General features: G+C 48.1%; 1 protein-coding gene across 8 annotated transcripts in view; it reads left to right on the top strand.

Annotated features, from left to right (window-relative positions):
- The window catches only part of TSPAN18 (tetraspanin 18), a 216331-nt gene that overhangs the window by 16974 nt on the left and 176074 nt on the right, over positions 1 to 23283 (top strand). The gene's annotated exons all lie outside the window — the stretch shown is intronic.

Genomic DNA, 23283 nt, shown 5'->3' with positions numbered 1-23283 from the left:
GAGAGAGAACAACTATTTACATAGCATTTACATTTGGTGGTTCAGGTGGTAAAGAATCTGCCTATAGTGCAGGAGACTGAGATTCCATCCCTGGGTCGGGAAGATTCCCTGGCAACCCACTCCAGTATTCTTGCCTAAAGAATTCCATGGACAGAGGAGCCTGTGAGTCTATGGAGACGCAAAAAGTCGAACGTGACTGAGCAACTCATACTTTCACTTTTCCCTTTGGGTATTATCATAAGATGATGTCAAGGATACAGAAGGATAGGTGTAGGTTATATGTAAATACTACACCATTTTATATGCAGGATCAGTGGATTTTGCTATCCATGGAGGTCCTGTGATCAGTCTTGAGGGATGACTGTACTAGACTTTTACTGAAGATTTGAGGTGGAGGGGGCTACACCCAGAAGGTGTATAACCACGCAGTTCAACACTGGTCTTGAAGCCCCTGAACCACACCCACTGTGAGCAATTCTCTCCTGGGTCCCTGACTCAGGTTTCACCCTCTTGGCTACCCCTCTCATGTCCCAACCTTTGCCCCTGTCTCAGGTCCCCTCTGTCCCTCTCTCTGAGGACATGGAATTTCTGGTCTCCTGGAAGATCCCCTGTTGCTTATGTGGGTGACTCAGGCTTGGTACTGCTCTCACTTGGAGAATGATGGGAACTCAGCTTCTCCAGCACCCACCTCGCCCTCCTTCCCTCCCACACAAAGTCGCCCTTTGTCAGAGATTTTTTTACCAGTCCTGGCTGGGCTCCTGATGCTGCTTGATTTTCTGAGACTATCTGTGCCTTGGTACCTAAAGGATCTTGAGAGAATATTTTTCTTAAGGGTCCTTCCATAGGGAGTGGGAGGTCATCTCCCTAGTACACGTCTGTAGTCTTGTCTCTCTTGCCAGTTAACAGAATGGTGTGAACAGAGGTAGTATTTATTCCCCCAAAAGAGAATTAAGGAGCTGATGTCACACCAATGTGTACACATGTGTGCACTTGGATGGGTTTTTCTGGGCCCTGAGCCTGGGCCTTGGGCTTCCCAGGTGGTACTAATGGTAAAGAACGTGTCTGCCAATGCAGGAGACAGAAGACATGCAGGTTCAAGCCCTGGATCAGGGAGATCCCCTGAAGGAGGGCATGGTAACCCACTCCAGTATTTTTGCCTGGAGAATTGCATGGACAGAGGAGCCTGGAGGGCTACAATCCATGGGGTCACAAGGAGTCAGACACGACTGAAGGGACTTGGCACACACACAAGAACCTGGGCCTTAAGGCATCACCAAGGGCCATGGTGGAAATCAGTGCGATGTTGAAGGCAGCAGATGACTGTACCTTTGGGATGGGGACAGGATTAGGGCAAGGTCCATTCCAGCCAGTTCAGTAGTAATGGGACGAGAACCTTGTGCGGCAGCGGTCAGAACTTGGGCCTGGGGTCAGGCCATCATGGGTGGATTCTGACCCTGTCACTTTCTTGTGTGTGTGTGTGTGTGTGTGTGTGTGTGTGTGTGTGTGTGAGAGAGAGAGAGAGAGCAACCTCGAGGTGGTTTCTTTTCATTCCATGTGAAACTAGATAAGAGCAGTGCAGGTTGGTGGGAAGCTGAGTAACTCCATCAGGTCCTGCCATGAACACGAGTCCTCAGAAGTTTGGGGAGAGGTGTGTGCAAGGGTAGGAATTCCCCACATTTTGAGCTGGACGTCTCCCAAGCACTGCAGGCATTCCGGGTCTTGCCTTCAGTCTCCGATGTGGATGTGGGCGTGGACGGGCATGTTGGGTGCCTTCCTCTGCCACCCCAGGGAGCCCCAAAGCTCTATAGAAGGCAAAGACTTTGGAGGTGAAGATACAGCTGTTCCCAAAGGGGGAGATGCTGTTTTAAGACAATCCAAGGACTCAGTTTTGGGTACCTTTGGCTAAAAATGACCTGGAAAGGCAGATCTGCAGATGTGAGGGATCTTTTAGTATTTTTGAGCTTAAAAGAAAAAAAAAAAATTCTAGCATGAGCAAGGGGAGAAGAGCGAGAAGGAGCCATCTGGCCTGGTTGAGGGGAGAAAATGAAATTGCTTGGTTTTCATTTGCAGCAAAGCGCACTGTGAGTTTTTCTGCAAATGTTAATAAAGACAGAAAGCGGTGGGACCACAGAGGCCCCCCCCGCCCCTCCCTGGCTGCTGCTGGAAGCTCTTCATCTTGGAGCCCTCCCTGGGTTTGTGTGGATTATCGCATTGGAAAACAACAATTTTCAACCATGTTGGGTCACCGAACTCAGCTGCATTAGGGAAAATCTCTTTCTTGGAGCCCAGGGATCAGCTTGAGAATGACTTCTCGCCGGCTGTGGGCCGAGGCCTTGTCTCTGAGCTGAGATCCCAGCCCGCGGCCAGCCTGGACGCTGTCTCCACTGTTTACTGCTTAGCGGGGAAGAAGTGAACCAGATGTGATTGGTGCGGGATGAATGAGGTTACCATTGTGTTTCTGGCTTTTCCAGTAGTTCCTAATTGGTTGTGAGAGGTCCCTGGAGAGAGTGAAAGAGCCCTGGATTAGCAATGGGGAGATGGTTCAAGTTCCCCTTGGGCAAGGCACTAGCCCTCTCTGGACTTGTTTGCCACCCATAAAACCCATAGCCAAAAACCCAAACAAACAAAAATATCCCAGGGCAGAGATAAATTATCTTCATGGCAAGCTTCTTGGGTTGGCGTGGGAATCAGAATCAGAGCAGTTGAAGAATGGAGCCAGGCTTGGGTTTGGTCCCTTCTCTGTTTCTTACCCATCCAGATGTTAAAAAAGCTGAGCCACTTGAGAAAGGAGCAAGCATTTCCAGAGGCCAATACTGAATAGCAGGAGCAGCAAATACACACGTGGGCATGCTAAGTTGCTCCAGTCGTGTCCGACTCTTTGCAAACCTATGGACCATAGCCTGCCAGGCTCCTCTGTCCATGGGATTCTCCAGGCAAGAATCCTGAGTGGGTTGCCATGCCCTCATCCAGGGGATCTTCCCGACCTAGGCGTCTAACCCACATCTCCAAAGTCTCCTGTACTGGGAGATGGGTTCTTTACCACTAGCGCCAACTGGGAAGGCCTGGTGGCAAATACATTTAATCTCAAATGCCAACTCTGATCAATTAGTAGGGTCTGCTGAAGGGTAGATCAGGCTGGGTTACTTGGGCTCAGCAGGAAGGAGGGCCAAGATCAATTATTGATGTCTGTTATGGTTGGAGGAAGTTGGAGTGTTAGCCCACAGGGTAGATTTAGGGTACCCTAGGGTGCTAGGTAGGCTTCCCAGGTGGCACTAGTGGTAAAGAGCCCACCTGCCAATGCAGGAGACACAAAGAGATGTGGGTTCAATGCCTAGGTCGGGAAGATCCCCTGGAGGAGGGCACGGCACTCTAGGATTCTTGCCTGGAGAATCCCATGGACAGAGGAGCCTGGCAGGTGACAGTCCAGAGGGTCACACAGAGTCAGACACGACTGAAGTGATGGAGCACCTCCAGGGTGCTAGAGACTAGCTGCTTGGAAGCTGGGTGCTCTGCTGCCACTGGCTTTGTGCTCTATGGCCTCACGCAAAGGTTCTTAATTAGGATACATTCCCAAATAATCATGCCTGGGTGTCTGTGTTCTCAGGAAGTCTCATCAGTACTAGCGCAGTGCTGGGCATGTGTAGTTTGAAGAGATTGTTCAAATGATTGCAATGTGTTGGGCTGGCCAAAAATTCTTTCGGATTTTTCTATAAGATGTTACATAAACATCTGAACAAATTTTTAGGCCAACCCAGTAATTTTATCCTCATAGAGAACTATGGATGGAGGTTCAATGACATTGTACAGGAGACAGGAATCAAGACCATTCCCAAGAAAAAGAAATGCAAAAAAGCAAAATGGCTGTCTGAGGAGGCCTTACAAATAGCTGTGAAAAGAAGGAAAGTGAAAAGCAAAGCAGAAAAGGAAAGATATACCCATTTGAATGCAGAGTTCCAAAGAATAGCAAAGAGAGATAAGAAAGCCTTCCTCAGTGATCAGTGCAAAGAAATAGAGGAAAACAACAGAATGGGAAAGACCTGAGATCTCTTCAAGAAAATTAGAGATACCAAGGGAACATTTCATGCAAAGATGGGCTCAATAAAGGACAGAAATGGTAGGGACCTAACAGAAGCAGAAGATATTAAGAAGAGGTGGCAAGAATACACAGAAGAACTGTACAAAAAAGATCTTCACAGCCCAGGTAATCACGATGGTGTGATCACTCCCTAGAGCCAGACATCCTGAAATGTGAAGTCAAGTGGGCCTTAGGAAGCATCACTATGAACAAAGCTAGTGAAGGTGATGGAATTCCAGTTGAGCTATTTCAAATCCTGAAAGATGATGCTGTGAAAGTGCTGCACTCAATATGCCAGCAAATTTGGAAAACTCAGCAGTGGCCACAGGACTGGAAAAGGTTAGTTTTCATTCCAGTCCCAAAGAAAGGCAATGCCAAAGAATGCTTAAACTACCGCACAATTGCACTTATTTCACACGCTAGTAAAGTAATGCTCAAAATTCTCCAAGCCAGACTTCAGCAGTACGTGAACTGTGAACTTACAGATGTTCAAGCTGGTTTTAGAAAAGGCAGAGGAACCAGAGACCAAATTGCCAACATCCTCTGGATCATCGAAAAAGCAAGAGAGTTCCAGAAAAAACATCTATTTCTGCTTTATTGACGATGCCAAAGCCTTTGACTGTGTGGATCAGAATAAACTGTGGAAAATTCTTCAAGAGATGGGAATACCAGACCACCTGACCTGCCTCTTGAGAAACCTATAAGCAGGTCAGGAAGCAACAGTTAGAACTGGACATAGAACAACAGACTGGTTCCAAATAGGAAAAGGAGTACATCAAGGCTGTATATTGTCACCCTGCTTATTTAACTTCTATGCAGAGTACATCATGAGAAACGCTGGGCTGGAAGAAGCACAAGCTGGAATCAAGATTGCCGGGAGAAATATCAATAACCTCAGATATGCAGATGACACCACCCTTATGGCAGAAAGTGAAGAACTAAAGAGCCTCTTGATGAAAGTGAAAGAGGAGAATGAAAAAGTTGACTTACAGCTCAATAGTCAGAAAACTAAGATCATGGCATCCGGTCCCATCACTTCATGGGAAATAGATGGGGAAACAGTGGAAACAGTGACAGACTATTTTTCTGGGCTCCAAAATCACTGCAGATGGTGATTGCAGCCATGAAATTAAAAGATGCTTACTCCTTGGAAGGAAAGTTATGACCAACCTAGACAGCATATTCAAAAGCAGAGACATTACTTTGCCAACAAAGGTCCATATAGTCAAGGCCGTGGTTTTTCCAGTGGTCATGTATGGATGTGAGAGTTGGACTATAAAGAAAGCTGAGCACAGAAGAATTGATGCTTTTGAACTGTGGTGTTGGAGAAGACTCTTGAGAGTCCCTGGGACTGCAAGGAGATCCAACCAGTCCATCCTAAAGGAGATCAGTCCTGGGTGTTCATTGGAAGGACTGATGTTGAAGCTGAAACTCCAGTACTTTGGCCATCTGATGTGAAGAGTTGACTCATTTGAAAAGACCCTGATGCTGGGAAAGATTGAGGGCAGGAGGAGAAGGGGATGACAGAGGATCAGGTGGTTGGATGGCATCACCGAGTCAATGGACATGGGTTTGGGTGAACTCTGGGAGTCGGTGATGGACAGGGAGGCCTGGTGTGCTGTGATTCATGGGGTCGCAAAGAGTTGGAGACAACTGAGCGACCGAAATGAACTGAACTGAACTGAGAGAAATAGTCACTGAAGGACGGCCTTTGACACTAACTGAGGTCTCAGTCACTCATCAGTGTGGTGAGGGGGAATGTTAGAATCTTCCCTACTGTATCAGATGAACGTGTGAGGCACTGCAGAAGATGGTTTGGCTGGTGGCTACAATGAATGAAGAGCATAGGCCAAAGGTGCAACATGAACATGGTGGCCTGCAGGCCAGATTCTAGCTGGAGATGTATTTTGTTTAAGGCGCACAATGTTTAGGACGTAACCGACTCAACATTAAAATATTGGGTGTGCGTGTGTGCTTAGTCGCTTCGGTCATGTCCGACTCTTTGCGACCCAGTGGACGGTAGCCCACCAGGATCCTCTGTCCATGGGATTCTCCAGGCAAGAATACTGGAGTGGGTTGCCATTTCCTTCTCCAGGAGATCTTCCTGACCTGGGGATCGAACCTGTGTCTGCCTGCATCTCCTGCATTGCAGGTGGATTCTTTACCTACTGAGCCACCTAGGAAGCCCAGCTAAAGCATACATAGACCATGCATACAGAGATCATATGAGCCAAGAATTCCACTCTTAAGTATACTTCCAATAGGACGTGTACATGTGCTCCTAAAAGGCATGTATAAGAATGTCTGTGCCCTCGTTCTCCATGAGAGATGATACCTGGAAACAACTCAATTTTCATCAGTCCTAGAATGGATATAGGAGTACTACACAGCAGAGAATGAATGCACTCTTGCTGCTGATGGCAGTTTGGGGGGAAATCTCAGAAAACTGATATTGAGCAAAAGACCCCAGAGGTGAAAACGAATACACAGAAGGATTCTATTTATATAAAGTTCAAAGTCAGCGAAATGAAGCAATGGTGTTAAATCAAGCCATGATAGTGGTTCCATTTGGGCGTAAGTCAGGAAGAGCCTGGAAGAGGGCACCAGGGGCTTCTGGGAGCTGGTTTGTTTCTTTTAGTGTTCTGCTTGCTGGGTTTACAGGTGTGTCCAGTTTGGGACTATTCACGGAGCTGTGCATTTCAGATCCAGGTACTTTTCTGCTTATAGGTTATATTTCAATATATTGCATTGTTAACAGAAAACAGAATTCTAGCCAGTTGAAAAAGAGATGTAGTATAGAACTCTAGGTTTCTGGTTTCCTTGACAAAGGGGCGCCTTCAGGGCAAGAGCAGGCTGAGGGTGAGCAGGGGCTGCCCCCTTGGGGCAGATTGTCTGTTTCAGGTCGTTTGTTGGGATTTGCCTTTGAAACGCTGCCCTCGGGGACTCCCAGCCTCCTTCAGAGAGAAAGGCTTTGTTGGTGAGTGATGGGTGACATAGAATGGGCAAAGTCTCCAGGTCAGGCTGGCTTCGGTCCCGACCACACGGACACTTAAAATTTTGTAGACATTGGGCAAGTTATTTAGTCTCTCTGAGCCTCGGTTAACCTGTTTGCAAAGCCAGAAGAGTAACACCCACTGCAAAGGATTGTTCAGGGGTCAGGACAAGATTAGGATGAGAAAATGCGTGGTGTGTCTTGTGGCTGGGTCTGCCTGGCAGAGCGACATTTGCCTGGTGCTGTCCCTTCATGTCCACTGGGAGCATGAGAGGCTATGGTCACTGAGATGTGGCCCACGTCCCTTTACTGAAGTCGATGTGGGAGATGGGAGACCTTCTCTCTGGTCTAGTCCTGTGCACCAGGGCCTGGCTTTCATGGAAGGGCAGGGCCTTCCTCTGGCTGGTCAGGGCCAGGCGCCCAGGCAAAGTGATGCCCACAGCTCCTAATAGCTAATACTGCCCATCATGGTGCCAGGTACTCCTGCAGAGGCGGGCATCTGCTTTGCCCTGTGGACAGCTGGGAACCTGCCATCTTCACTCCCTTCTTGGTCCTGGTGCCTGCTTCTCCATCCTGCTTGCAGTGGCCAGAGCAGCCCTCCTTAAGGGGAGGGTCCTCAGGAACAGAGTGCTTCTGGAAGGTGCTTGCTGGCTGCATCTCCGCTGCTCACCAGGCTTCCTTATCCCAGGAATCACCCGGGCGAGGAAATGTAGGGACCAAGGAACTTCCCCTGTCCAAGCCTCAGTGGCCTGATCTGGAAAGTGGGTGTTGATCACACCTGCTCCTCAGGACTGTTCAAGAATCCTGACTGTGAATGTTACCATCGCTGTTACTGTCAGCCGTGAGAATGCATCAGGTGGGCCATTGAGGGTGGACTTTGGGGTAAAGGATGTGGTTTGAAATGGGCTCTTTGTCTCAGAACAATCTGTTTTGATTTATTTGACTGTGGGAATTTGAAAACGGCCCAAATGCTTTTCCTCCTCTTGTTCTCTCTCTCCAACACTCGGATTTCCCCTCACTCGCCCGTTCATTCACTCCCCGCTCAGAGCCCTCTTGCTCACGCTTGTTCACACTTCTCTGCTCACAGTTGAAGTGCAGCGGGGAGGTCAGATGCCCCAGAGGTTTCTCCTTCTTCCTCAGAGGCTCGTGCTCTCATGAGCCTTACACTCTCTACTTACACTCGGAGGTGTGAACGGTCATTTTCACACTCAGACTTCCCTCCTGACCCTTGCTCCGCCTCATCCCCTCCACTCCCTGCCCCTCCAAGTCCCAGCAGAGCCTTGAGGTCAGGAGATCTGATTCTCACCCAGTTTCTTTAACCCAAAGACTCTATGGCTGTGTGACGCAGGCAGAATCACTCAGCCTCTCTGGACCTTGGTTTCCTCTCTCACAACAGAGGCGAAGCGACCAGTTTGCATTTAGAGGGATCGTCACTTTCTTCTGCAGTATCTCAGAGGCTCAGAGATAAAGTTCCTTCCACATCTTAATTTCCCTGACGCTGCAAATGAGTGGATTCCATCTCATTAGGCAGACTGTGCGCCAACCTGAAGTTGCTCTTTAGCCATTTCCCAGTGCTGAGGAGACATCGTTTTATTTGGAGCCTAGAACTTAAAATGAGGTCAGGAGAAACCAGAAAGTTCAAGACGGTGATTCATGCTTGACTTTGGAGGGACACAACGTCATAACATCTCACTGGATCCTATTCCTCTTCTTCTTGGTGTCTCCAGGAGAGGTGACCAGGGAAATAGGGATGGTGGTCAGCTTGCCACTGCTGATGCGGGAAGGGGGTGGAAATCAGGAGAAAGATGCTATGCTTCCTGCACCAAGCCCAGCGGAAGGATCCACTTTACTTTGTGTCCCTGTCTTTGCCCCAGGTTATGGCAAAAAATGGCATATACTGTCCTCCTGAGTACTTGCAACAGCCCTACAGGTTATGTATGAAAATCATTCCCATTTTAAGGGTGGTGAGACAGGAGCCTGGGAGGCATAGCTGGGTCTGTGACAGGGCAGCGACCTGCACTTGTGCTAAGCTTTGACCCCCAAAGCACGCTGTCCTGAGTGGCCCAGTGGTGCCGACGTGGAGTGGGAAGAAATGGGATTTCAAGATGGGAGTCTGAAAATTAATCCTCCTCTAGTACAAGCTCCTTATGAACCTTGGGTAAATCTCTTACCCTCTTTGGGCCTCAGTCACTCATTGTAAAGGATTCCTAGGTGGCTCAGTGGGTGAAGAATCTGCCTGCAATGCAGGAGGCACAAATTCGATCCCTGAGTCAGGAAGATCCCCTGGAGGCGGGCATGGTAACCCACTCCAGTATTCTTGCCTGGAGAATCCCATGAACTGAAGAGCCTGGCGGGCTACAGTCCAGAGGGTCACAAAGAGTCAGATGCGACTGAAGCGGCTGAGCACACATGCATGCACATTCAGAGAGCCCATCCCAGAGTCAGAGGCATTCTGTCCCCAGTGCTGTTCCACACGGACCACTATGAGGCCTTCGGATGAAAAACCATTTGCCCGTCAGATGACCTTGGAGTTTCTTAACCAAGGTGCCATCTTCAGCATCCCAGATTCTGGACGCCAAAGTGAAAAAGGTCTGGGATGACTTAGTCCAGTGGCATTCAACTTACTTGTGGTCACAGACCTCAAAAAAAGTTCACCGTGAAGCCTCCAAAACAACTCAGAGAGGAGCTGCCCTGGTGAAGCAGGCATAGGCGGCTGGTCCCCCCTCTCCTCTCCCTCTCCTCGTGGGTGTCTCCTGAGGAACCCCTGGGAAACCCATTCTGAGAATCACAGGCCATTAGGTAACAGTTAATGAAACTGAGATCCTGAAAGGGGCATGAACTCACCCAGGCATCAGAGGCCGACACGTCTGCTAGAATCATTTTCATTAGCAGTATCATTTCCCATTTTAAGAAGAGGGCTCTCCTGTGTTTCTTTTGGCCATTGATCTTAATTAATCACCTAGAGATGTGTTTTTCAATATTGACACTTAGCGGCTGACATTTCTGAATTATTCTCTTCTGCCTTCCTCAAAGTCATAGGTAGAGGTGGATGGATATTTATTGTTAAATCAAGGAAAATGGGGCTTTTGGCTTGGAATCTTCTGAAACAGAGTATTTACCCAAACAATCCTGCCCAACTCTGTAAACATATTTGACCAAAGTAAATAATAATAAATTGTGGGCAGAATGAATCCACAGATATGGTAGTTTGTAGGGGCTCTTAAGAGCCCTATTGAGATGAAGTACTTTCCCCACTCCCCCTTTTGCAGCCCTCCACCCCAATTTGGTTTTCCAGATCACAGGGTATTCTTCCCTCAACACCTAATTTCCGCACAGATTTAACCAGCAGTGACCTGCCACGTGAAGAGCTTTACTAAGAATCAATAGGCATGGGTCTCTGGTATGTGCTCCACGTCTGCTGCATATAAAACACCCCAGAAGCGACAGCAAGATTGATGCTGGCAAGACATCTGGGCGTCACAGCACAGCGGCTCCCTCTTGCCCATTTTAAGGGCAAGGCCATGGCCCAGAGATGCTTGGTGGCTTGCCCAAGGTCACACAGTGATTTGGAGGCAGGAGCCCATGTCCTCCAGGATTCCAAGGCCAGGTCCCTTTCCAACACGCTGAACCCCTCTTTGCTGAAGCCAGGCTGCCCTTTGCTTTAAGATACAGGTAATAAACCAGTGCCTGTGTGGGCAAGGAGAGAGATGGAGTGTGCTATTAATTAGAGGCTACCTTTTAGAGTCCCTGAACAGGGTTAGCTAGAAGCGTTGCCATCAGAGCAGGGAGAGAAGTGTTCTGAGACATGTGCTGAGCATCCACTGAGTCCTGATGGGAGATTCCAAGAATGGAGAAGAGCACTCCCAGCCTGCAAGTGTGGGAGAGACACATGTGAATTCAATTCAAGGCTGGCGAGGTTTGCGCTCGACTTCCCAGCACATGGTGCTCTGGGAGTGGGTGGGAACACGGTCTTCTCCAAGCCTGACCCTGGCAGCCTGGCAGATGTGTTTATTTCTTCCTTTTCCACTTGGGAGGCAGGCGTCTGGCAGGGTGGTTAGGCAGGCAGGCTGTGGGGCCCAGGCTGCCTGGGGTTCAGATCCTGGCTCTTACTGTTGAGATTCAGAATCTGAGGCTAACCGGTATGCTTCCATTTCCTCATCTGTAGAATGGGAAGAGTAATGGTAGTTTTGGCATGGATGGTGTGATGGTGAGGCCTTAATGAGGTGGTCCACTTAGGTGCTTAGAGCCCCATATGCCCTGACAGACGGGATGAGCAAGCAGCTTGTATTAGCTAGCCTGGGGATCTTACATGGGTGCGTATTTCTCCGTTTAAAAAATAATGTTTATTGCTTTTTTTCTGATTGTAAAAATCACTCATACACAAACACCAGTTACCTAAAGATGCCCCCTGGTAACATTTTGCTGTAGTTTTTTTCCACTTTTACCGCTGTGCATTGTGTGCATGTATGTACGTGTGTGTGTGTGTGTAATTGGGTGTGTACTGTCGAAGTATACTTTTCAAAAAATTATAAATCCTGAATCACATGTAAATCTAAAATGAACAAAGACCAAAGACTGATTTAACTTGTAAGTGAGGGAGCCAACAGGAGAAGCTCGTGGGTAAAGCTGGTTCTCAGGAGAACTAGAGAGTCAGCAGTTATGTAGGCAAGGGAGAAAGAATACTGGGAGAAGATGGCTGGATTGGATACACAAAGCTTAATCCCACCTTTGGGTTATCTTTTCTACCAGACTGAAAAACATCTACAAATTCATCTGTGACCTCCCATGAGTCAAAGTCACATTTCTCTAGAATCCTCTAGATCAGTGGTCCCCCACCCCTTTTTGTCACCAGGGGCCTATTTCACGGAAGATAGCTTTTCCACAGACCTGGCTGGGGAGGGGAGGATGGTTTCAGGATGATTCAATCTCATTGCATTTATTGTGCACTTTATTTCTATTATTATTACATCAGTTCCACCTCAGATCATCAGGCATTAGATCCTGGAGGTCTGGGACCCCTGCCCTAGATAATCGCTCCTTGGGTGAGTCTGCTTAACAGTGCTCCAGTGTGATGTTGAAAGTTCAGTTATTTATCCTACCAGTGTCTATATATTCTTCCTGATCATATCCTAGCTAACGGCACGCTTCACCTTCCAAACTTAATATTCCCTCACATTCAATTTTTTTTTCAAAAGCAAGTTTCGAGGAAGGACCAGGTGTCCCCCAAGGGTGTGACTTGTCCTTCAGCCCAGCTTGATTGAGGTACCCCACCCTCCCCACCAGGGAGGCCTGGCGTGCTGCAGTTCATGGGGTCACAAAGAGTCGGACACGACTGAGCGACTGAACTGAACTGAACCGAACCCCCCCACCTTGGGGTCCCAGGGCAACTACATTGGCCTCAGTCGCCTGCTGCATTTTCTTGTATTTGTCAATTTCCTTCTGTCTCCCCATCTAGACTGAGTTTTCTGAGAGCAGAGATTTGTTGAGCCAAACCGTCTTCCTGATCCTTCTTTCCCAAGCACCTAATAGGTGACACATAGTGATTCTTCTGCCACGCTTGTCGAGTGAGCGAACAGGCATGTTGAGAGGCCTGGCCTTCGTCCATTACAAAAGATGAACCGTGCCGTTCCGAGCTAGCAGGGCTCCTCTCCAGGACTGGCTGTGTGCTTCTGTTGAGTCAGAGAAGCTCCCAACCCCCACTTAGTATCTCAGCCTTCTGACTGCCCCCCCTCACCCCCCATGCCTGATTCTGCCATTTAATTGTGTTTGGAGGGCTCTACACACTCAGTCTAGATAACGCAGCTCTCTCTTCTCTGTAGCACTCTTGAGACTGAGCTGAGTTCCTAACTTTCTTTTTCCTAATCAAGATCTGAAAGGGGTAAAAAGTTCTTGGCCACCTCCAGCTGTGGAGGGAGAGGGGTGATGGAAGGATTAATCTCTGAGCGATGAATTTTAAAGCCCTCTTGTTCCATGTGTTGGGAAAAACCCATCAAAATGCTAATAGATCTGCCGTCTCACCTCCCGCAGACCCTTTTCTGCATTGGAATATATTTACAGGGAAATATATTGAGCAGGGAAGAATTACAAGGAGTTGAGGTGCCTTTTTCCGATTCCACCGCAGCCCTGCGGGTTGTAAAGGCTGAATTAATAGCCGCACGTTGCAGAGGAGAGCTGTGGTGGGCTGCAGGCTTGGCCCTTCAGTTATGAGTTCTCAGCTTTCGGCTTCCTGGCTAACGGCAGGGTGGCTGGTTTGGAAACATCTCTATTACTGTCGTGTGGCTTTTTAATACTGATTCTCTCAGAGGCAGAATAGCCTCAGACAGGCGTTCCCGTAGGTATAAAGCTGGCTGCACAGTGGATCCCCATTGAGTTCAGGGTCTGCAGCGTGTTGAGACTCATTTTATGCCAAAGTCAGCTTCAGCACTGAGACGGTCTCAGCTTTTCTTGAACCCTATGCTGGGAAATGCTGGATTGTTCTTGAAGCCTTTGAAACGCCAGACATCTTTGTCCAAACAGCCCAAAGGCCTGAGAACTTCTCAGATGCATCCTCTGGAGACAGGATACTTACGGGGTTAGCCTAATGCACACTGGACTCCAGAGAAGCGGCTCCAGAACTTTGGCTACAGACAGCATCATGAGCGCTGGTCCTCCCTCTGCCTGGTCCAGCTCCGTCACGGCAGACAAGTGACCTCTCTGAGCATCACTTCCTCCCTTTGTTAGTGAAGAGGAGGATGCTGGCCACTTAGCACAAGAGTACTGGGGCTCAGATCTTTCCTTTCTCTGTGCTTCAGGTGACACAGTGAAGCTGGGGCCAAGCAAGTCAGGCTCCATCTTCAGAGAAAAGTCCCTCAAACCATTAGGGCTCCTGGGTCCCTCTGGGAGCTTGTCTGGCAGGTCTGCGGGAGCCCCAGTCTCCTTGTGAGAATGAGTGAGCCTTACTTGGCAGATAGTCTTATTGATTCTTTTCCCCTTTCACTATGAACTAAACCAATGTTTGGGCTTCCCCCATGGCACTAGTGGTAAAGAACCCACCTGGCAGTGCAGGAGACATAAGAGATGTGGGTTTGATCCTTGGGTCAGGAAGATCCCCTGGAGGAGGGCATGGCAACCCACTCCAGTATTCTTGCCTGGAGAATCCCCATAGACAGAAGAGCCTGGCGGGCTACAGTCCATGGGGTCGCAAAGAGTCGGACATGACTGAAGCGACTTAACATGCTCACAAACCAGTGTTTAGTTACCTAAAAACCCTGTGGCTCAGTTCACTTTCCTCATCTGAGAAACGGGAAGAGTGGCAATTCTCTCCTTGCAGCGTGGGAGGAAGAGGAATGAAGATCAGAAGTACAGTCTGCTCCAGGGGAGGCACAGCCTTTGTCCCCCCGCCCCTTCAGGTACCAAAAAGTGCTTCCAGTCGGGAAAGAGGGGGAGCAGATGCAGAGCATTGCCCGCTGATGAAGGGCAGTCTCACCAGTTGCCCTTCCTGTTCTGTCAGGCACCGTAGGGGTGGCATCTGTCCCATGGATCCCGGTACCATGCAGAGAGCACCAGAGACCCTGACTGGCATGTGCGGAACAACTCCAGGCCTGACAGCAGGTGCCGAGAAGGGGAGATGATCACCAACGACAGTTGCAGTGAGAATTAACAGTTTCACATGTTAATTTGTGGGGAAGGTGCCTCTCTCTTCGGGGGCCCTTCCACCCTCCCCAAGCCACCAAGAGCTATTGAGCTCAGGTTGGGAGTCCCTCACCGACCAGGCAGATCATCCTGGGCCCTGGCTAGCAGTGCCAGCGCCCCCTGCACTGTGCCCGATGGCAGGTGCATCCCTCCCCTCCCCGAGCAAAGATAAATCATACCTCCCAGTCTTTCTGAGGATGTCACGGCTCCCACTTCAGCCCCATCGAGACCCTGGGACACAATTAACAGGCTCATTCAGGGACTCATCACGGGAACAGAGGGTGATGGGGCTGAGTGACAGGGCGGGCGGCCCTGGGAAGCCCTCTCCCTCCCCCAGCGAGACAAGTGCAGGTGGAGAGGCAAGGCAGAGGCGTGATGAGCTCAGGCGGCTTCATTAAGGGCTGCCCAGGGGATCTTTGAGATGCAGGACGCAGCAGGAACTCGTCCTGAACAAGCCTTGGCTCCTCTCCCTCTCCCCCACCCCCACGCCAACCCCCTGCCTTGCTAATTTAAAACAAAGCCAAACAAAGCCCCAGCTTTGCTTCGGAGCCATAAACTGCAGAGCTTTTATCCATCTACAAGCGATGCATCCGGCTGGCTGCAGCCCAGCCTGGATCCTGTGGCCTGGCATCGGTGTGGGGCGAGGGGGCCCAAGGTTGAGCTGGCTTCCAGGACTCGCCGAGGATGCTGTCCCTTCTTGGGGCTCAAGACCCAGAGTCCTTGTGATCACAGAATTCAGAAGGAAGGCTGGTCCATGTAGGGTGGCTAGTAGATAGGGAGGGAGAAAAACAGAGAGAGAGAGAGAGAGAGAAAAGAGAGAGAAAACAGGACCTAGCCAGGAAAAGGCTCATCATTGAGCTGATCACCTTCTTTTCTGTCCTTTTCTTGCTGCCTCTTCCAGGAAGACTTCCCAGCTCTCCACTCTGAAATCCTACTGACTTGGGATTCTAGGATATCAAGAGGCTCTCAATTAGTCATCTTCAACATCATCTGGAAACTTACTATGTAATCAGTTAGAAAGTCCATCTATTGTGAATTAAAGTGGTAGGCTGTACAACAGGGTGTAGATGCCACCGGTTCTGAGTGTAGACCCCTGAGGGAGAGAGGGCAGGGTCCGAGGACTGTGCTTGGAACCACTGATCATGGCCACTACCCTCTTTATAGAAAGTAGCAACAAGTTCTTTCATGTAATTTCTCTGGGCTCTGAGGGCTTATTCTGTGCTGAGCACCGTGAGAATCACTTATAATCCCTTAGCTCATCTAATTGGAGAAGGCAATGGCAACCCACTCCAGTACTCTTGCCTGGAAAATCCCATGGACGGAGGAGCCTGGTAGGCTGCAGTCCATGGGGTCGCTAAGAGTCGGACACGACTAAATGACTTCACTTTCACTTTTATGCATTGGAGAAGGAAATGGCAACCCACTCCAGGGTTCTTGCCTGGAGAATCCCAGGGATGGGGAAGCCTGGTGGGTGCAGCCTATGGGGTCGCACAGAGTCGGACACGACTGAATCGACTTAGCAGCACCAGCAGCTCATCTAATATACAGCTCAGGCCACTGAGGTAGGACTATGGTGGTCCAGAATTTGCATATGACTAATGTGAGGTTTAGTGGGATAAGGAACTTTCCCAAGGCCCCAAGGGTGGCAGGTGGCCTAGTTGAGACTCATACCTAGGCCTGTGGGAGAGGAAAGCCTGGTCTCTTGACCATGGTGCTCACTGCCATTTGATGCTGAGGGCATTCCACCTACCACCCACCCTGCCCCACATTGCAGAAAGGCAGCAGGCTCTAGTGGGGGTTTGCTCCCTTTGAGCCTACTCACAGGTAATCATCCAAATGGTTCTACACTGTCCACTGAGCCTGACCTTTCACCCATTTTGTTGCTGTTCATTCACTAAGTTGTGTCCGACTCCTTGTGACCCCATGGACTGCAGTACACCAGACTCCCTGTCCTTCACCATCTCCTGGAGTCTACTCAAACTCATGTCCATTGAGTTGGGGATGCCATCCAACCATCTCATCCTCTGTCATCCCCTTCTCTTACTGCCTTCAATCTTTCCCAGTATCATGGTCTTTTCCAATGAATCAACTCTTTGCATCATGTGGCCAAAGTATTGGAGCTTCAGCTTCAGCATCAGTCCTGCCAATGAATATTTAGGGTTGATTTCCTTTAGGATTGACTGGTTTGATCTCCTTGTTGTCCAAGGGACTCTCGGGAGTCTTCTCCAGCATCACAGTTTGAAAGCATTAATTCTTTGGCATTCAGCCTTCTTTATGATCCAACTCTCACATCTGTACATGACTACTGGAAAAAACATAGCCTCTTGGGGTCCACAGGAAGTTACACAAATAGTTAAGAGTCTTTCGTTCCTTCTCTTATCTCCATTAACCAAGTTCTGCCTTCCTACTTTTCATGTAAAACCCGTTCTTTTATAGATACAGTCACTTCCATCCGTCCTCCTATTCATTTCTCCATTTACCTGTCCATCCATCCATCACCCATCCATCCATCTACGTGTATCATTGGTCATCCATTTCTGTTTCCATGCATCCATGCATGCTTGCATCCATTTATCTGTACATTTCTGCGTGCATGTATCCATCGTTCATCTTTCTATATCTTTAATTATTTATCCATCTCTGCAACCAACTACAATCTAGTTCCTTTTTCTCTTCTACCATTCAGTTCTTCTTCACTCTCTACCCATCCATCTATTCATCTATCATAGCAACTATCCATTCATCCAGCTATTATGTGCTGAGTCAGGAATTGAGACCACAGAGTGGGTAAGACATCACCCACATCCTTCAGTCTGATGGAGGACAAAAATCACATGAACAAAAAAATAGACTGTGCTTCGATGCGGACTTTACTACCTATATACACAAATTGTTATAAGAGCCCAGAGAACAGTGATTAATCGTGCCTGTGTACGTCTGGGAAGGTTTCTCAGAGCAGATATTGAAGAAGGGTTTTGCAGGATAAGTTTTCCAAAACACTAGGACTTTTCCTAGTGATTTGGGGATGTGGGGGTGGGGCTGAAGTTCAGGATTAGGAAAGACAGAACGGACCTCCAGGCAGAATGAAAAACAGCCAGATCCGACTGAGTGTGGTGGTGTGGCATGAGTGTCCAGGTCAGTTCAGTTTGACTATGGGGTCTGTGCATATTGCAAGGACCTGAAAATGGGCCTGGAAAGGCAGCCAGGGGTCAGATGATAAAAGGTCCTGTGTATAGGTAGAGGGAGGCCAGGAAACCCACTGAAGCAGAAGAGAAAGACATGGGCTCTGTCTGACAGCAAAGGAGAGGGCATGTTGGATGGAACAGAGGCAGCAGGCTGGCAGACAAGACGGAGCCTACTTGCAGTAAGCAGACAGCCGACCTCGGGCTGTGCCCAGGCAGGGACCAGCAGGGAGCGGCAGTGAGGACAGAGAAACAGGGATGACTGGGGGTACCTGGGATGGAAGAGAAACAATGACTGGGAGAATAGGGAAGTCTTTGATTTGGGTGTCCCGTTCCACAGGGTGCTCTGCTTTTGAAAAGCCAGTAGGCTGTATACTCCTAGTGTGTACACTATTGAACAAATATATATATGTGTGTGTGTGTGTGTACTATTTCAATTTTAATATAGAGTAGAAAACATCAGGGTAGATATTTAAGTCTCTCATCTGGTCTTATCCAGGATACTAAAGTGGCTGTCAGATTTTTTTCCTATACATTTATTTTAAAATGCAGATTTGCTTTGCTTGGAAGGAAGAAGATGAGGAAGAAAATCTAAGTTTTGAACCAGACCTTGCAAAATGGGAGTACCTGGCTAGTATCATCACTAACTAGCATTGACTAAGCTCTTATTGTATATTTCATGGATTCCAAGGCACGCTTCTTTATATCTTCTGCTTCTGTTAGGTCCGTGTCATTTTTGTCCTTTATTGTGCTCATCTTTGCATGAAATGTTCCCTTGGTATCTCTAATTTTCTTTGAAGAGATCTCTAGTCTTTCCCATTCTATTGTTTTCCTCTATTTCTTTGCACTGATCACTGAGGAAGGCTCTCTTATCTCTCCTTACTATTCTTTGGAACTCTGCATTCAAATGGGTATATCTTTCCTTTTCTCCTTTGCCTTTCACTTCTTTTCTTTTCATAGCTGTTTGTAAGGCCTCCTCAGACAACCATTTTGCATTTCTTTTTCTTGGGGATGATCTTGATCACTGCCTGCTGTACAATGGCATAAGCCTCTGTCCATAGTTCTTCAGGCACTCTATTAGATCTAATCCCTTAAATCTGTTTGTCACTTCCACTGTATAATCTAAGGGATTTGATTTAAATCATACCTGAATGGTCTAGTGGTTTTCCCTACTTTCTTCAGTTTAAGTCTGAATTTGGCAATAAGGAGTTAATGATCTGAGCCACAGTCAGCACCTGGTCTTGTTTTTGCTGACTGTATAGAGCTTCTCCATATTTGGCTGCAAAGAATATAATCAATCTGATTTCAGTATTGATCATCTGGTGATGTCCATGTGTAGAGTCTTCTCTTGTTTTGTTGAAAGAGGGTGTTTGCTATGACCAGTGTGTTCTCTTGGTAAAATTCTGTTAGCCTTTGCCCTTCTTCATTTTGTACTCCAAGGACAAATTTGCCTGTTACTCCAGGTACCTCTTGACTTCCTACTTTTGTATTTCAGTCCCTTATAATGAAAAGGGCATCTTTTTGGGTGTTAGTTCTAGAAGGTCTTGTAGGTCTTCATAGAACCGTTCAACTTCAGCTTCTTCAGCGTTGCTGGTTGGGGCATAGACTTGGATTGTTGTAATATTGAATGGTTTGCCTTGAAAACGAACAGAGATCATTTTGTTGTTTTTGAGACTGCACCCAAGTACTGCATTTTGAACTCTTTTGTTGACTATGAGGACTACTCCATTTCTTCTAAGGGATTCTTGCCCATAGTAACTCTTAAAGAGACAGGAATACCAGACCATCTGACCTGCCTCCTGAGAAATCTGTATGCAGTCAAGAAGCAACAGTTAGAACTGGACATGGAACAACAGACTGGTTCCAAGTTGGGAAAGAAGTATGTCAAGGTTGTATATTGTCACCCTGCTTATTTAACTTATATGCAGAGTATATCATGCTAAATGCCAGGCTGGATGAAACACAAGTTGGAACCAAGATTGCTGGTAGAAATATCAATAACCTCAGATATGCAGATGACACCACCCTTGTGGCAGAAAGCGAAGAACTAAAGCGCCTCTTGATGAATGTGAAAGAGGAGAGTGAAAAAGTTGGCTTAAAGCTCAACATTCAGAAAATGAAGATCATGGCATCCAGTCCCATCACTTCATGGCAAATAGATGGGGAAACAGTGACAGACTTTATTTTTTGGGGCTCCAAAATCACTGCAGATGGTGATTGCAGCCATGAAATTAAAAGACACTTACTCCTTGGAAGGAAAGTTATGACCAACCTAGACAGCATATTCAAAAGCAGAGACATTACTTTGCCAACAAAGGTCCGTCTAGTCAAGGCTATGGGTTTTCCAGTGGTCACATATGGATGTAAGAGTTGGACTATAAAGAAAGCTGAGCATTGAAGAATTGATGCTTTTGAACCGTGGTGTTGGAGAAGACTCCTGAGAGTCCCTTGGACTGCAAGGAGATCCAACCAAGTCCGTCCTACTGGAAATCAGTCCTGAATATTCATTGAAAGGACTGATGCTGACGCTGAAAATTCAATACTTTGGCCACCTGATGTGAAGAACTGACTCCTTGGAAAATACTCTGACGCTGGGAAAGATTGAAGGCAGGAGGAGAAGGGGACGACAGATGGTTAGACGGCATCACCGACTCAATGGACATGAGTTTGAGCAAGTTTTGGGAGTTGTTGATTGACAGGGAAGCCTGGCATGCTGCAGTCCATGGGGTTGCAAAGAGTTGCTCAGACAACTGAGCGACTGAACTGAACTGAAGGCACCCTTGTTAAAAAAATACTTTAAGGTCTCTGAAATGAGGGTGCATCATACAAAAAGTGATGCCTTAATCAAATAGCTTAACAGGCACTGTTTTCTCTTTATCAGAAACCCATAAAATGATGGTGTAATTATAACCCATGGAGTCTTACATTCAAGAGAGAGGGTATTACGTGTCAGGCTCTTAGCTGAGTCCTGTGTGTACATTCGTCATGTCATCCTCACATTGTATGAGTCATCAGCTGTTGTTAACCCTGTTTCCCAGATGAGGAGCTGAGGCGTGGAGCAGGAAGTTCATTTGCTCAAGGTCACAGAGCTTGTCAGAGGTGGACTCAGGATTCTACAGTTTATTGTGATCCACATAGTCAAAGGCTTTAGCGTAGTCAGTGATGCTGCAGCTGAAAGCTCCAATAATTTAGCCACCTGATGTGAAGAGCCAACTCATTGGAAAAGACCGTGATGTTGGGAAAGATTGAAGGCAGGAAGAGAAGGGGGCGACAGGGAACGAGATGGCTGGATGGCGTCACCGACTCAACGGACATGAGTTTGAGCAAGCTTTGGGAGATGGTAAGGACAGGAAGGACAGGAAAGCCTGGCGTGCTGCAGTCCATGGGTTCACAAAGAGTGACTGAGCGACTGAACAACAACAGAATTCCAACCTGTTTCACTTTAAACCTGCAGATGGAGGGGGTGGGTGGGGGACTTTTGGATAAAAGCAAGAGCAAGTCCAGGGCACAAGACTGCCTGGTCAACCGCAGACTCCATCACCCTGCTGGCCACCTTTCGATGCTGCCTCTTGTCACCAGCCCCCAGCCCCGGCCCCCACATTGCTGTCTTGGCCCTAAACCCTAGGATTCTTTTCCCCTCCTCAGAGGGCTCTGGGTCTAACATCTGTAGTGACTTCCTCCCCTTCAGAGAGGATGGGGCTGGGAGGAGATCTCAGGGGAGAGGGGAAGAAATTCCGAGCCCAGCTGGTTTCCCTCACACAATGCAGATTTGCTTAAATGGGAATTAGGATTAGTGCCGGATTTCACCTCTCCTGGCAGGCTGGTAATAAACTAATCTCCTCTTAGGCTGCAGGAAGACAGAATTCCATCGAAGAGTGAAGACAGCTTCAGGCTCGGGAGTGCAAAACCCGAAAAGTAATTTTGTTGTTGACGGGCCTTGCTCACACCTCCTGACACGCAGCCCGCGGCTCCTTCCCAGCGTGGCTGCAGCCTTTAATTTTGTTAATGTGTGACATTCACACAGGCTGTGTGGCTGACGGGCACACTTGACATTAATACGTGTTCCTCACGGTCCCTAGAGCTCATAAAAGCTCATTATCAGTTCTGAGCCTGTAAATGTAGTTCCCGGGTTCAGGTGGACCAGGAACACAGAGATGCTCCGGGGAAGTGGAACAGTGGACAGCTACATAAGACAAGAAATAAACTCCTGCCTCATCCAGGGAACACGACCTCCCAGGCCACCAGGAGGTGAACAGAAAAACTCTGCAGGCTGAACTCTGAGTTCAAATTTGCATTCAAGCAAAGGGGCTCCTGCCCTGCTATTTGAAGGGAGTAAATCCAGTATTGTGGGGCTTCCCTGGTGGCTCAGCAGTAAAGAATTTGCCTGCCAATGCAGGAGACTTGGGTTTGATCCCTGGGTTGGGAAGATCCCCTGGAGAAGGAAATGGCAGCTCACTTTAGTACTCTTGCCTGGGAAATCCCACGGACAGAGGAGCCTGGAGGGCTACAGTCCATGGGGTCGCGAAAGAGTCAGACAAGACTAAGTGGCTAAACAACAACAACAACAATAGGGAGAAGGCAGTTTGTCAAATGTGATGTTTGCAGAGCCTCTGCCTGGCCATCCAACTTCGAGGCATCCAGGCTTTGGAAGTGCTTGAAAACATCCACACAGAAATGAGTGCACCAAGGGGCCCATGGCCACAAGGTGGTAACAGCCAGAAATGGAAATACGCACATATGCATGGGGGGCGAGGTGAGGGACTGTGGTCCACACCGACCATGGATACTGTGAAGAAGACTCCAGAAGATGCTTGTGTGCTCACTTGCAGAGGTAGACACGGTCTCACAGAGAGCTGGGGTTGTATAACACGTGTAAGATCCCACAGTCTGCATGTGGGCCACCGTGGGTACATGCTTATACACACATGTACACAAATACGGTGCTGGTGGTAAAGAACCTGCCCGCCAGTGCAGGAGACACAAGAGACGCAGGTTCCATCCCTGGGCGGGGAAAGTCCCCTGGATGAGGGTATGGCAACGTACTCCAATATTCTTGCCTGGAGAATCCCATGGACAGAGGAGCCTGGTGGGCTATGGTCCATGGGATCACAAAGAGTCAGACATGACTGAAATGACTTAGCATGCACGCACACACATATGTGATTACACGGACTATAGCCTGGAAGGTCATATTACGGAGATTGCACAGTGAGTCTGTTAAACAGGATAAATGAGTATGGGAAAACTTGCACATTTGTAGTTAAAAATGAAAATTTTATACATATACAAGCTTATCCATATGTGTATGGATGTATATGGAGACGGATATGGCTGTAGGTGTATCTGTACATGTATATATATCA

The sequence above is a fragment of the Bos mutus genome, chromosome 15 (assembly GCF_027580195.1).
Source record: "Bos mutus isolate GX-2022 chromosome 15, NWIPB_WYAK_1.1, whole genome shotgun sequence".
Lineage (NCBI taxonomy): Eukaryota > Metazoa > Chordata > Mammalia > Artiodactyla > Bovidae > Bos > Bos mutus.
The sequence above is the reverse complement of the archived record's forward strand: the minus strand, read 5'-3'. Positions and strand labels throughout refer to the sequence as shown.